The 13,133-nt window shown below is 36.0% G+C and overlaps 1 pseudogene; it reads right to left on the reverse strand.

Moving 5' to 3' along the window:
- The window catches only part of LOC141503416 (butyrophilin-like protein 8), a 38,975-nt pseudogene extending 26,878 nt beyond the window's left edge, over positions 1–12,097 (reverse strand).
- Positions 12,098–13,133: the final 1,036 nt, after the last annotated feature.

Consider the following 13,133-nt stretch of genomic DNA (forward strand, 5'->3'; position numbering starts at 1 on the left):
GGAACACTGAATAACCTCATTTTAAAGAATAAGTGGACCAAACAACAAATTATAGAAAGAATTAATTATTTTATCCTAGATAATGACAATAATGAAACGCCATACCAAAACCTATGGGATTCACTCACAGCAGCTGTCAGGGGTTATGTTATATCTTTAAATGCTTACATGAATAAATTAGAGAAAGAGGAAATCAATGAACTAAATATTCAACTAAAAAAATTAGAGAAAGAACAAATTAAATAACAAATTAGAAATTCTAAAAACTAAAAGAGAAATTAATAAAATAGAAAGCAGAGGGGTGGCTAGGTGGCATAGTGGATAAAGCACCGGCTTGGAGTCAGGAGTACCTGGGTTCAAATCCGGTTTCAGACACTTAATAATTACCTAGCTGTGTGGCCTTGGGCAAGCCACTTAACCCTATTTGCCTTGCCAAAAACCTAAAAAAAATAGAAAGCAGAAAAACTACTGAATTAATAAATAAAACCAAGAGTTGGTTTTATGAAAAAACTAATAAAATTGATAAAACTCTGGTCAATATGATTAAAAAAAAGAAAGAAGAAAACCAAATTTCTAGTATCATAAATGAAAAAAGGTGAACTAACCACCAATGAGGAGAAAATTAAACTAATAATTTGGAATTATTTTGCCCAACTATGCAAATAAATTAGACATCTAAGTGAAATGGATGAATATTTCCAAAATATAAATTGCTCCGGGTTAAATGAAGAGGAGATTAAATACCTAAACAACCCCATCTCAGAAAAAGAAATTCAAAAAGCCATAATTGAATTCCCTAAGAAAAATCTCCAAGGCCTGATGGATTCACAAGTGAATTCTATCAAATATTTAAGTATCAATTGGTTCCAGTTCTATATAAACTTTTTTGAAAAATAGGGGAACAGAACTCTTTCTATGACACAATATGGTACTGATACCTAAACCAGGAAGAGTTAAAACAGAGAAAGAAAATTATAGACCTATCTCCCTGATGAATACAGATGTAAAATTCTTAAAATCTTAGCAAAAGGATTACAAGTTATCACTTGGATAATACATTTTGACTAATTAGAATTCATCCCAAGAATGGAGGGTTGGTTAAATAATAGGAAAAGTGTTAGTATAATTAATTATACAATCAAAAACCCTACCAGAAATTATATGATTATATCAATATATGCTGAAAAAGTTTTGACAAAATAAGACACCCACTTCTACTAAAAACATTAGAGAGTGTAGAATAAATGGACTGTTCCTTAGAATAATTAGCAGTATCTATCTGAAACCATCAACAAGCATTATATTCAAAGGGGAGAGGCTAGAGACATTCCCAATAAATCAAGGATGAAATAATGATGCCCATTATCACCACTACTATTCAATATCTTATTAGAAATGTTAGTTTCAGCAATTAGAGAAGAAAAAGAAATTGAAATAATTTGAAGGAAGAAAGAGACAAAACTCTCACTCTTTGCAGATGACATGACGGTATACTTAGAGAATCCCAAGAAATCATCCAAAAAACTACTGAAAACAATTAGCAATTTTAGCAAAGTTGCAGGATATAAAGTAAACCCTCATAAATCCTCAGCTTTTCTATATATGACTAGCAAGATACAGCAAGAGCTAGAAAGAGAAATCTAATTCAAATTAACCTCAGACAATATAAAACACCTGGGGATCTATTTGCCCAGGCAGACTCAGAACATTTTTGAAAACAATTATAAAACACTTCTCACACAAATTAAATCAGATTTAAATAACTGGGCAAGCATCAACTGCTCATGGATAAGTCAATGTAATATAATAAAAATGACAATTCTACCAAAACTAAACTACCTTTTTAGTGCCAAACCAATTGAAATTCCAAAAAAATTACTTTAATAAATTAGAAAAAGTTGTAAGCAAATTCATATGTAGATATAAAAAGTCAAGAATTTCCCAGGGATTTAATGAAAAAAATGCAAAATAAGGTGGTTTAGCCCTACCTGATCTAAAATTATATTATAAAGCATCAATCATAAAAACTGTCTGGTAGGGGCAGCTAGGTGGTGCAGTGGATAGAGTACCAGCCCTGGAGTCTGGAGTACCTGAGTTCAAATCCGGCCTCACACACTTAATAATTACCTAGCTGTGTGGCCTTTGGCAAGCCACTTAACCCCATTGCCTTGCAAAACCCTAAAAAACTGTCTGGTATTGGATAATAAATATTTTTGTAGAACAGTGGAATAAACTAGACACAATAGCCAGAATGATTACAATAATCTTCTGTTTGATAAACCCAAAGATTCCAGCTATTGGGTTAAAACTCTCTCATGAATAAAAACTGCTGGGAAAATTGGAAGTTAGTTTGGAAGAAACTTAGATTAGACCAAAACCTCACACCCTTTACCAAGATAAGATCCAAATGGATACAGGCTTTAGTCTTTTAAAAAAAATACTATAAACAAACTAGAAGATCAAGGACTAGTTTACCTGTCAGGTCTATGGTATGCAAAGCAGTTTATGCCTAAGGAAGAGATGGAGAACATTGCTAAAACAAACTAGATGATTTCAATTACATTAAATTAAAAAGCTTTTGCACAGACAAAACTACTGTAACCAAGATCAAAAGAAATGTAATAAACTGGGAAACAATCTTTACATGTAATGTTTCTGACAAAGTACTCATTTCTAAAATATACAGAGAAATGAGTAAAATTTAAGAAAAGCCATTGCCCAGTTGACAAATAGTCAAAGGGTATGCAAAGGCAATTTACAAATGAGGAGATCAAAGCAATCCATAGTCATGAAAAATTGCTCTAAATTATTACTTACCAGAGAAATTCAAATTAAAGCTTCTTTGAGATACCACCTCACACTTTTTAGACTGGCCAATATGACTAGAAAGGATAATGACCATTGCTGCAAGGGTTGTGAGGAATCTGGGACACTATTAATTATTGGTGGAGATGTGAACTCATCCAACTTTTCTAGAGAGAAATTTGGTACTACACCAGAAGGGCAACAAAAATGTGCATACCCTTTGATCAAACAATACCACTACTGGGTCTATACCCTAAAGAGATGAAAAAGGGGAAAATATTCATAGCATCCCTGTTTGTGGTGGTAAAGAATTGGAAATCAAGTAAATGTACTTCAAATGGGGAATGGCTTAGCAAACTGTGGTATATGTATGTCATGGAACACTATTGTTCTATTAGAAACCAGGAGGGTGGGAATTCAGGGAAGCCTGGAGGGATTTGCATGAACTGATGCTGAGTGAGATGAGCAGAACCAGAAAAACACTGCCCAACCTAATAGCAACATGGAGGTGATGATCAAGCTTGATGGACTTGCTCATTCCATCAGTGCAACAAACAGGGACAATTTGGGGCTCTCTGCAATGGAGAATACCATCTGTATCCAGAGAAACAACTGTGGAGTTTGAACAAAAACCAAGGACTATTTCCTTTAATTTAGGAAAAAAATCTGATATCTTATTGTCTGATCTTGATATATCTTATACTTTATGTTTCTTCCTTAAGGATATGATTTCTCTCTCACCAAATTCAGTTTGGATCAATGTATGCCACGGAAACAATGTAAAGACTGACACTTGCTTTCTGTGGGGGCTGAGGGGGAGGGAAGTAAGATTAGGGGAATAATTGTAAAACTCAAAATAACTAAAATATTTCAAAAAATAATAAATAGGATCTATCTAAAGCCACCAATAAATATTATATTTAATGGGAATAAACTTAGAGCATTTCCAGTAAATTCAGGGGTGAAACAAGGATGCCCACTGTCACCATTGCTATTCAATAATGTATTGGAAATGCTAGCAGTAGCAATAAGAGAATAAAAAGAATTTGAAGGAATCAGAATTGGCAATGAGGAAGTAAAACTTTCATTCTTTGCATATGATATGATGGCATTCTTGGAGAATCTAAGAAAATCATCTAAAAACCTGCTTGAAACAATAAGGAAATTCAGCAAAGTAGCAGGACACAAAATAAACCCACATAAATCATCAGCATTTCTATATATAAACAACAAAGCCCAAGAACAAGAGATCTAAAAAAAATTCCATTTAAAATAACTGTAGCCAAAATTAAATATTTGGGAATCCACCTCCCAAGACAAATCCTGAAACTATATGAACACAGTTATAAAAGTCTCCTCACTCAAATAAAGTCAAATCTAACAAATTGGAAAAATGTCAAATGTTCATGGTTAGGTCAAGTAAAAACAATAAAAATGACAATTTTACCCAAATTAAATTAATTATTCAGTGCCATACCAATCAAGCTACCAAATAACTACTTTATCAAGCTAGAAAAAACTAGTAAAAAATTCATCTGGAGCAACAAAAGGGCAAGAATAACAAGGGAGCTGATGAAAAAAATGTAAAGGAAGGGTAGCTTAGCTCTATCAGACCTAAACTATAGTGTAAAGCAGTAGTCATCAAAATTGCCTGGTACTAGTTAAGAAATAGAGCAATGGATCAGTGGATTAGGATAGGTTCAAAAGAAACTGCAGTAAATGACTACAGCAGTCTACTATTTTACAAACCCAAAGACATCAGTCTCTGGGATAAGAACCCACTATTTGACAAAAAATTTTGGGAAAAGTGGAAAATAGTATGGGAAAAACTAGGCATAGATCCACATCTCACACCCTATACCAAAATAAGGCCAAAATGGGTACAGGATTTAGACATAAAGAGCTATACCAAAGATAAATTAATAGACCAAAAAATACTTCATCTATCTGATCTATGGAAGAGGGATAAATTTATGACCAAACAAGAATTAGAGCACATTATAAACTGCAAAATGAATATTTTTGACTATATTAAATTTAAAAGTTTTTACTTTTCAATGCTGCCAAAATTAGAAGAAAAGCAAGAAGCTGGAAAACAATCTTTACAACTAAGAGTTCTGATAAAAGTCTCATTCCTAAAATACATAGAGAATTGGTTCAAATTTATAAGGTACAAGTCACTCCACAACTGATAAATGGTTAAAGGCTATGAACAGACAGTTTTCAAATTAAGAAATTAAAGCCAAATATAATCATATGAGAAAATGCAACAGGGGGCAGAGCCAAGATGATGACAAGATAGGATCCTCTATTAGGTGCTCTCTCTCTTTCTCTGATATTTCTAAACTTATAAAATAAGGACTCTAACTGAATTTTCAAGATATAGAACCCACAGAGGGATCCAGTGAGACAATTCTCCAGCCCAAGGTAACCTGGAAAATAGCAGAAAGGCTCTGCTCCATGAGGTTAGATGGGCCCAAAGGAACTTTGGCCTCCCAGAGGCAGCTCCAGGGCACTGGGAGCCATGGCTCACAGCAGCAGGGGCAGTTTCCTGACCTACAGCCCCGAGAGCATGGGTCACAACTTGGAAGATTAGCGGGACCCTTTGCCAGAGTGAGCACGCGAAGCTCAGCCCTCAGGGCACTCGGCGAGCAGCGTGGTCTTGCCAGCCCAGATCCAGGAACCTGAAGCAGGAGCCCCCCCCCAACTCGGCAGCCTAGGTAGGGGAGTGGAGGGAGACTTCCACAATCTGTCCTTTGTCCCTGGAACATGACTCTGGGGCTTTGATGACATTCAAATCCTGACTGCAGTCGTCTAGGCCACCCAAAGAACAACAGGGCCTCCCCCCACCCCACCTCAGCCCTGTGGCAGAGGTATGCACTTCAGGTCATTCATAGACCAGGAGGGAAGACAGAGGTTCACACACTGAGACCCTTGTGTGGAGGGGTGTCCCAATCATACTCAAAAGGTCAGGAAGCACTCCAAGACCAGGCACAGGCTGGTGAAATGAATAAACAGAAAAAAGAGGAATACCACTGAGAAATACATTGTCTATGATCCTAAGAAGGATGAAAATACTCAGCCTGAACATGAGGAAGCACAAGCTCCTGCATCTAAAGACTCCAAGAAAAATAGAAATTGGGCTCAGACTATGACAGAGCTCATAAAAGGTTTTTGAAAATCAAGTAAGGGAGATAGAAGAAAAAGTGGGGAAAGAAATGAGAGAGATGCAGGATAAACATGAAAAAGAAGTCAGCAGCTTAGTCAAGGAGATACAAAAGAATGCTGAAGAAAATACCATGTTAAAAACCAGCATAGGTCAAATGGATAAAACAGTTCAAAAAGTTATTGAGAAGAATGCATTAAAAAGCAGAATTGGACAGATAGAAAAAAAAGATAAGAAAGCTCTCTGAAGAAAACAAATCCTTCAGATATATAATAGAACTGAGAGAAGCTGTTGATGTTCCAAGAAGTCAGGACACAATATTTCAAAACCAAAAGAATGAAAAATTAGAACATGTGAAACATCTCATTGAAAAAAACAACTGATCTGGAAAACAGATTCAGGAGAGAGAATTTAAAAATTATTGGAATACCTAAAAGTCATGATCAGGAAAAGAGTCTTGACATCATTTTCAAAGAATTCCTACAGGAAAATTGCCCAGATATCCTAGAAGCAGAGGGCAAAATAGAAATTGAGAGAATCCATCGATCTCCCCCAGAATGAGATCCAAAAACAAGCAACCCCCAGGAATATTGAAGCCAAGTTCCAAAACTCCCAAGTCAAAGAGAAAATATTACAAGCAGCCAGAAGGACATAATTCAAATATCATGGAGCTGCAGTCAGGATCACACAGGACCTAGCAGCAACTACACTAAAAACTCATAGGGCTTGGAATATAATATTCTGGAAGGCAAAAGAGCTAGGAATGCAATCAACAATCAACTCCCCAGCAAAATTGAATTTCCTCTTCCAGGGAAAATTATGGTCATCCAATGAACCAAGGGAATTTCAAATGTTCCTTTTGAAATGGCCAGAGCTGAACAGAAATTTTGATCTTCAAATACAGGACTCAGGTGAGGCATAGTGAAGGAGAAGGGTAAAATATGAGGGACTTACTGATGATGAACTACATGTATTCCAGCATAGAAAAATCATTCTGATAATGCTTATATGAACCTTCTCATTTAATACAGCAGGTAGAAGGAGCTTTTTTAGATGAAGGACAAGAGAGAGCTGAATTTGAAGATATATTATATTGGAAAAATGGAGTCAGTGGCTAAAAGGGAAATGTAATGGGAGAAGGAAAAAGGAGAGGTGGAATAGGCTAAGATATTTCATATAATAAGTTTTTTTCTTCATTACAATGAGTTATTTTAATGATATGGAAGGGGGAAGGCAAAGGGGAATGAGGGAATCTTCGCTCTCATCAGAGGTGGCTAGGAGAAGAAACAGCATATATACTCAATGGGGTATAGACATCTAGAGTAAGAAGGAGAGAAAGGGGACAGGGGAAGGGGGAATGTGAGTGATGTAGAAGAGGGTGGTCCATAGAGAGGGTGGGGAGAGTGGTCAGATATAACACATTTTCTTTCTTTTTGTTAAGGTCTTTTTGTAAGGCAAACAGGGTTAAGTGGCTTGCCCAAGGCCACACAGCTAGGTAATTATTAAGTGTCTGAGACAAGATTTGAACCTAGGTACTCCTGACTCCAGGGCCAGTGCTTTATCCACTACACCACCTAGCTGCCCCAATACATTTTCTTTTTTACTTCTTGCAAGGTAGTGGGATTGGATGGCCTGTCCAGGACCATAGGGCCAGGTGGATGCTGGGCCTAAGGGGTGGTATGTGGGCTCAAGGCCTCTTGGCCCCAGTGCCAGTGATCAGTCTGCTTCACCACTCAGCTACCCTACAGCACATTTAAGAAGAGGGACAGGGTGAAAGGAGAGAGAAAATGTAGTATATGGTATTGTGGAAGTATGACTGGAGGGAGTTGTGATCAGCAAAGGCAATGGTGGAAAAATATGGAAGTAGCTTTTGTGATGGACTTATCACAAGGAATGTGATCCACCCACAACAGAGCTGGAAGTGTTAGAACACAGACTGAAGCACATTTATTATTATTGTTATTATTATTATTATTATTTTGTTTTATTTTATTTTGATTTTTTTTGCAGGGCAATGGGATTGGGGTAGCTTGCCCAGGGTCACACAGATGGGTGATTGTTGGGTGTCTGGGGCCAAATGTGGACTCAGGTGCTCCTAGCTCCATGGCTGGTGCTCCATGCACTGTGCCACCTGCCTGCCCTTATTGTTATTATTATTAATATTATTATTAATTTTAATTTTTTTCTTTCCTTTATTGCACAAGTAGGTCTATATTTGGGGGGGAGGGGTATTATGTTACTCTTAAGCAAGAAGATTTTAGTAATGTATAAAAAACATCATTTGTACAAAAATAAGAATAAGAATAAATAAATTTTTTAAATGCTCCAAATCTTTATTTATTAGAGAAATGCAAATTACAATAACAATGAGGTATCATCTCATACCTATTAGATTAGCCTAGATGAGAAAAAGGGAAGATGATAATTGTTGGAGATTTTGTGGGAAGACTGAGACATTGATGCGTTGCTAGTGGAGGTGTGAACAGACCCAGATTTTCTGGAAAGCAATATGGAACTCTACCCAAAGATCAGTAAAAAAAAATGTCATATCTTTTTACCCAGCAATTTCAAATTTAGGACTATGTCCAGAGAAAATTGTAAAAAAATAGGAAAAGTCCTACATGTTCCAAAATATTCGTAGAAGTTCTTTTTATAGTGGCAAAGAATTGGAAATTGAAAGGATGCCAATTAACTGGGGAATGGCTAAAGAACTTATGCACATGAATACTATTGAATATTGTTATTCTATAAGAAATCATGAATGATCAGACTCTAGAGAAGATGGAATGACCTATGGGACTGATGCTGAGAGAAAGTAGTAGAGCCAAGAGAACAATGTGCATATCAACAACATTATGAGATGAACAACTTTGATGGAAGCAACTCCTCTTGACAATCAAGAAAGCTAGGACAACTGTATTAGACTGGTAATGGTATATATTATCCCCAACCAGAGGAAGAAAAGTAAAACAAAACAAAACAAAACACAGGGAAAATAAAACACCCCTATTAAATCTGAAGAACAGTTTATAAAAAAAATATCTTTTATGTACCTCTTTCCTTAATCCTAATTCCTCATGCCAAAAATTACTAATTTGTAAATGTGTTCAACAAAATATTTTTGTAAAATGCTAACCTATCTGTTCCCTACTGAGGGGAGGGGGTGGGAAAGAAGGGTGGAGGGTAATTTTGTAACTTGGAAATATGCATGTACAAATGCATGAAAATAAAATAAATATATAAATAAAAACCAAATAAATAACTTCTATCATTTTCCTTGTTCTTCCCCATCTTTTAATTAAGAAGGATGAAATGAAATATCAATGGGGAGTTGAGCAATAAGATAAGTAAAGAGTAGAGCTTATTTCTCTTAATTCGATTTTTCATCTAACTTCAAACATTCACCTAAACATAATGAGTTTAATATCATTGAGTCCATATGAATTATCTCCAAGACATTTGAAAGAACTAGAGAATATGATTTTAAATCCACAGTCCATGAAATCTGAAACAACATGGAAAATGAGTATATATTTTTCAGATATCTCCAAATAAAATGAAAAAAAAGAGTTTGAAAATTATAGGCTTCCAAGTTCTCCAAAAATCAACCTAGATAAATTTGTGTAGTTTACAAAATAGCTCTATATGTCTCAATATCCAAAGGAGTTTTATACATACTTAGTACTCCAGAATTAAATCTGGTCTGCATGTGTGGATGTAGACCAGATGGTCCTCTTGGAAAAAGAGAAGATGAGCCCAAACAATTAAATCAAGGATCTTTGAAACAGGCACATATTCTAATTTTCCTTACATTCATTCCTAAAGGTAAGGAACAGGAACTAAATTGTAGCTGTTTAAGTTATTGTTGTTGTGAAACATACTTGGTGAAGAAAGAACCTTTTAGTTCTTCTCAAATAATACACGAACTCAGCATTTATCAGAGAGCTTGGCACATAGTAGATGATTAGTAAATAATTGATTGATAGACTGATTAATTGACTTGACTGACTGGCTTTCCAGGGTTGATTGTTAATGTTTCACTTTAACTTCTTGTATTTCTCTTAAATTTAAACACAAAAGACTAAAGAATATTTCCATATACACAGAACAAAGTAAAAATAGGATTCAATATAAATCAAGGATTTACATTTCACACTATTTGCTTTTTTTGGAAAAAATAATAAATATTATACCTTGTTTTCAAAGCAAATTTGCTTTTCTGTTTCTAAATTATGTTTTGTTCTCTGCTTTTTACATTTTAAAATATTTTTCTCCCTCCCATCCTACAGAAGGCAACCATTAAATATAAATATATAGTCACACACATATTTAATATATAAATATAATGTAAACCATAATATACATATTTATATTTGCCTGGATTTTTTTGAAGTTGTATAGCATCTTCTTTCATTTTGTCTTTTATAGTGAATTAGGGCATTTATAATACTTGTAATGACTTAGTCATTCAAAGTTGTTCTTAGAACCTTATTTCTGTTACTGTATATTCTCTTGGTTCTGCTCATATTGTTCTTTAAAATTTTGTGCACATTTTTCCCTTGTTTTTCCTAATTCACTGAGCTCATCATTTCTAATAGCACAACAGTATTTCATCACAATCATCCACCTCATATTATTTAGCCATTACCCAATGGACAGACATCTAGTCAATATATGGTTCTTTGTCACTACAAAGAGAGCTGCTATAAAGATTTTAGAACATATGAATTCTTATTGTTTTTCCCTCATCAGGTTCCCTCATCAGATCCCACAGCAGGCTTTGTTGCATTGAGCTGTTGGTTATTTAAACTTAATAATGTGATGGAGGGGATGGAGCCAAGATGGCAGGGCAAAGGCAGGGACTCTCCCAAGCTCTCCCCCAAACTACTCCAAATACCTTAAAATAATGACACTAAAGGAATTCTTACTTACAAAAAGACTGAGTGAAATAATTTGGAAGGTCAGCAGGAAAAGTCTGTGGCACCAGGAGGAGTTTGGAGCACAGTCTAGCACAAACCTCAGTAGTGCAGACCTGGTCCCAGTAGACTAGGAACAGTCTGTGGAAGTCACTGAATCAGCAGAGCCAGCTGTTTCCATAGCTCTTGGTTCATGGGCAGCAAGTCCCATGATTTGATTATGGGATTGTTGGATCAAGCTTTGGGCATGATTCTAGATTGCTCTCCAAAATGGGTTGGGTCAGTTCAGTTCAAACAATAGTGAAAAAAAAGTCCTAAATAGTCCTATGAGTGTTAAATTGTCTATGTTTTACTTTACTTTTTTTTTTTTAACTTTGACTGTCTCTTTAGGTGTCTCATAGAGTCATTAGCTTTCACTTACCCAGACTTGCTTCAAGGAATTATTTTCTTCAGTTAACTGTCTTATCTTCTTTTCCATTAGGTTAATTCCATTTTAAAAGGTGTATTTTTTTTCAATTGCTCGATTCTAGTTTTGAAGGAATTCTTTTCTTTTTGCATTTGATCAATGTTATTTTTAAAGGATTTATTTTCCTTAATCAATGTTTTGTGCTTCCTTTCTCAAGATGCTGCATTCCTTTCTTCAATTTTTCTACTTGCTTTCTAAAATCCTTTTTGAACTCTTCTAAGAAGTTTTTTGGATCAGAAACCAATTCATATTCCCCTCTGGGACTTCACATGTAGTACTTTTTTGACACCAACTTCTGAGTTGAACTTATGTCAACATATAGCAAGTAATATTACTTCCCTATAATGTTGGGTTTTCTCTGACTTTTCTTACTTATTTTGAGTACTGTTCCTGGGTCACAAGAGGACTGCCCCAAGTTTCTTGTGCTGGGGAGGGCCTTCTCATGGAACTCTGAGCTGAGAATTTGTTCATTGGACTGGGCTAATGAGAAATGGATTTCTATATTGAGAATGCTTACAGCTTGCTCACTGGGCTAGGTGTCAAGCCCAGTTGCACCAACAGAATAGGATATCTATGTTGAGGATCTTTAAGCTGGCCTTCTCTGCCATTAGTCTGTTGAAATGGGACTCTAGGGATCTCTGCTGCAGATTTCTACTATAACTGAGAACCTCTGGCTAGTCTCTTCTGCACCTCACCCACTCCGGTTTTAGCTCCCTGCTCCTGTTCACATTCTACCAGGGACATAAATTGTTGGGAAATACTTCATTCTGTTCTTTTGTGTTCTGTCACTCCAGAATCCATTTAGAGGCTTAACTTTGTTTCTGAGGGATACCCAGGAGACCTTTAGGAAGTTTTGACTTTTCTCCATCATCTTTGCTTGGCCCAATGATGTTAAATTTTCAAAGTGATCATTTAAACTTTAGAAATCACACATCCTTCACATCAGGCTTTGTTGTATTGAACTGTTGGTTATCTAAACTTAATAATGTAATGGAGGGGATGGAACCAAGATGGCAGGGTAAAGGCAGGGACTCTCCCAAGATCTCCCCCAACCTACTCCAAATACCTTAAAATAATGACACTAAACAAATTCCTGAGTGGTGGTACTTACAAAAAGACTGAGTGAAACAATTTGGAAGGTCAACAGGAAAAGTCTGTGGCACCAGGAAGAGTTTGGAGCACAGTCCAGCACAAACCTCAGTAGTGCAGACCTGGTCCCAGTGGACTAGGAACAGTCTGTGGAAGTCACTGAATCAGAAGAGCCAGTTGCTTCCATAGCTCTTGGCTCATGGTCAATAAGGGGGTCAGAAGGAGATTATGGGAGTCTCTTTACTCTCATTGAGGCAAGAATCTGTTGCTTTTCCCATACTCTGATCTGAGTCACAGTCATAGATCACAATACCAGAAAGAAGAGGAGTAGTAGTCAACAGAGCTTGCTGCAGCAGAAGAGTTTCTGATCATAAGAGAATGCTTGTCATCACCCACAGACCAGAGCATAGTTCAAGAGACTAGTAAAAACTTCTCCTTATATCATAAGACCTTAAGAGAATTGAAAACCTTCAGGTCCCTAACTGCAAAAACTCCAAAAGTTTGGGACTGTGTGCCCTCTGTCTTAGAAGCAAAACCCTTAACATAGAAGTAAAATGAGAAAACAACAGAAGGAAAAAATCTGACCAAAGACAGTCACTATGGTGATAAGGAAGATTAAAATACACACTCAGAAGATAACAAAGTTAAAATTTCTTCATCCAAAACAATCTCAAAAATGTAAGACTTGATC

Source organism: Macrotis lagotis, chromosome 1, assembly GCF_037893015.1.
Source record: "Macrotis lagotis isolate mMagLag1 chromosome 1, bilby.v1.9.chrom.fasta, whole genome shotgun sequence".
NCBI lineage: Eukaryota > Metazoa > Chordata > Mammalia > Peramelemorphia > Peramelidae > Macrotis > Macrotis lagotis.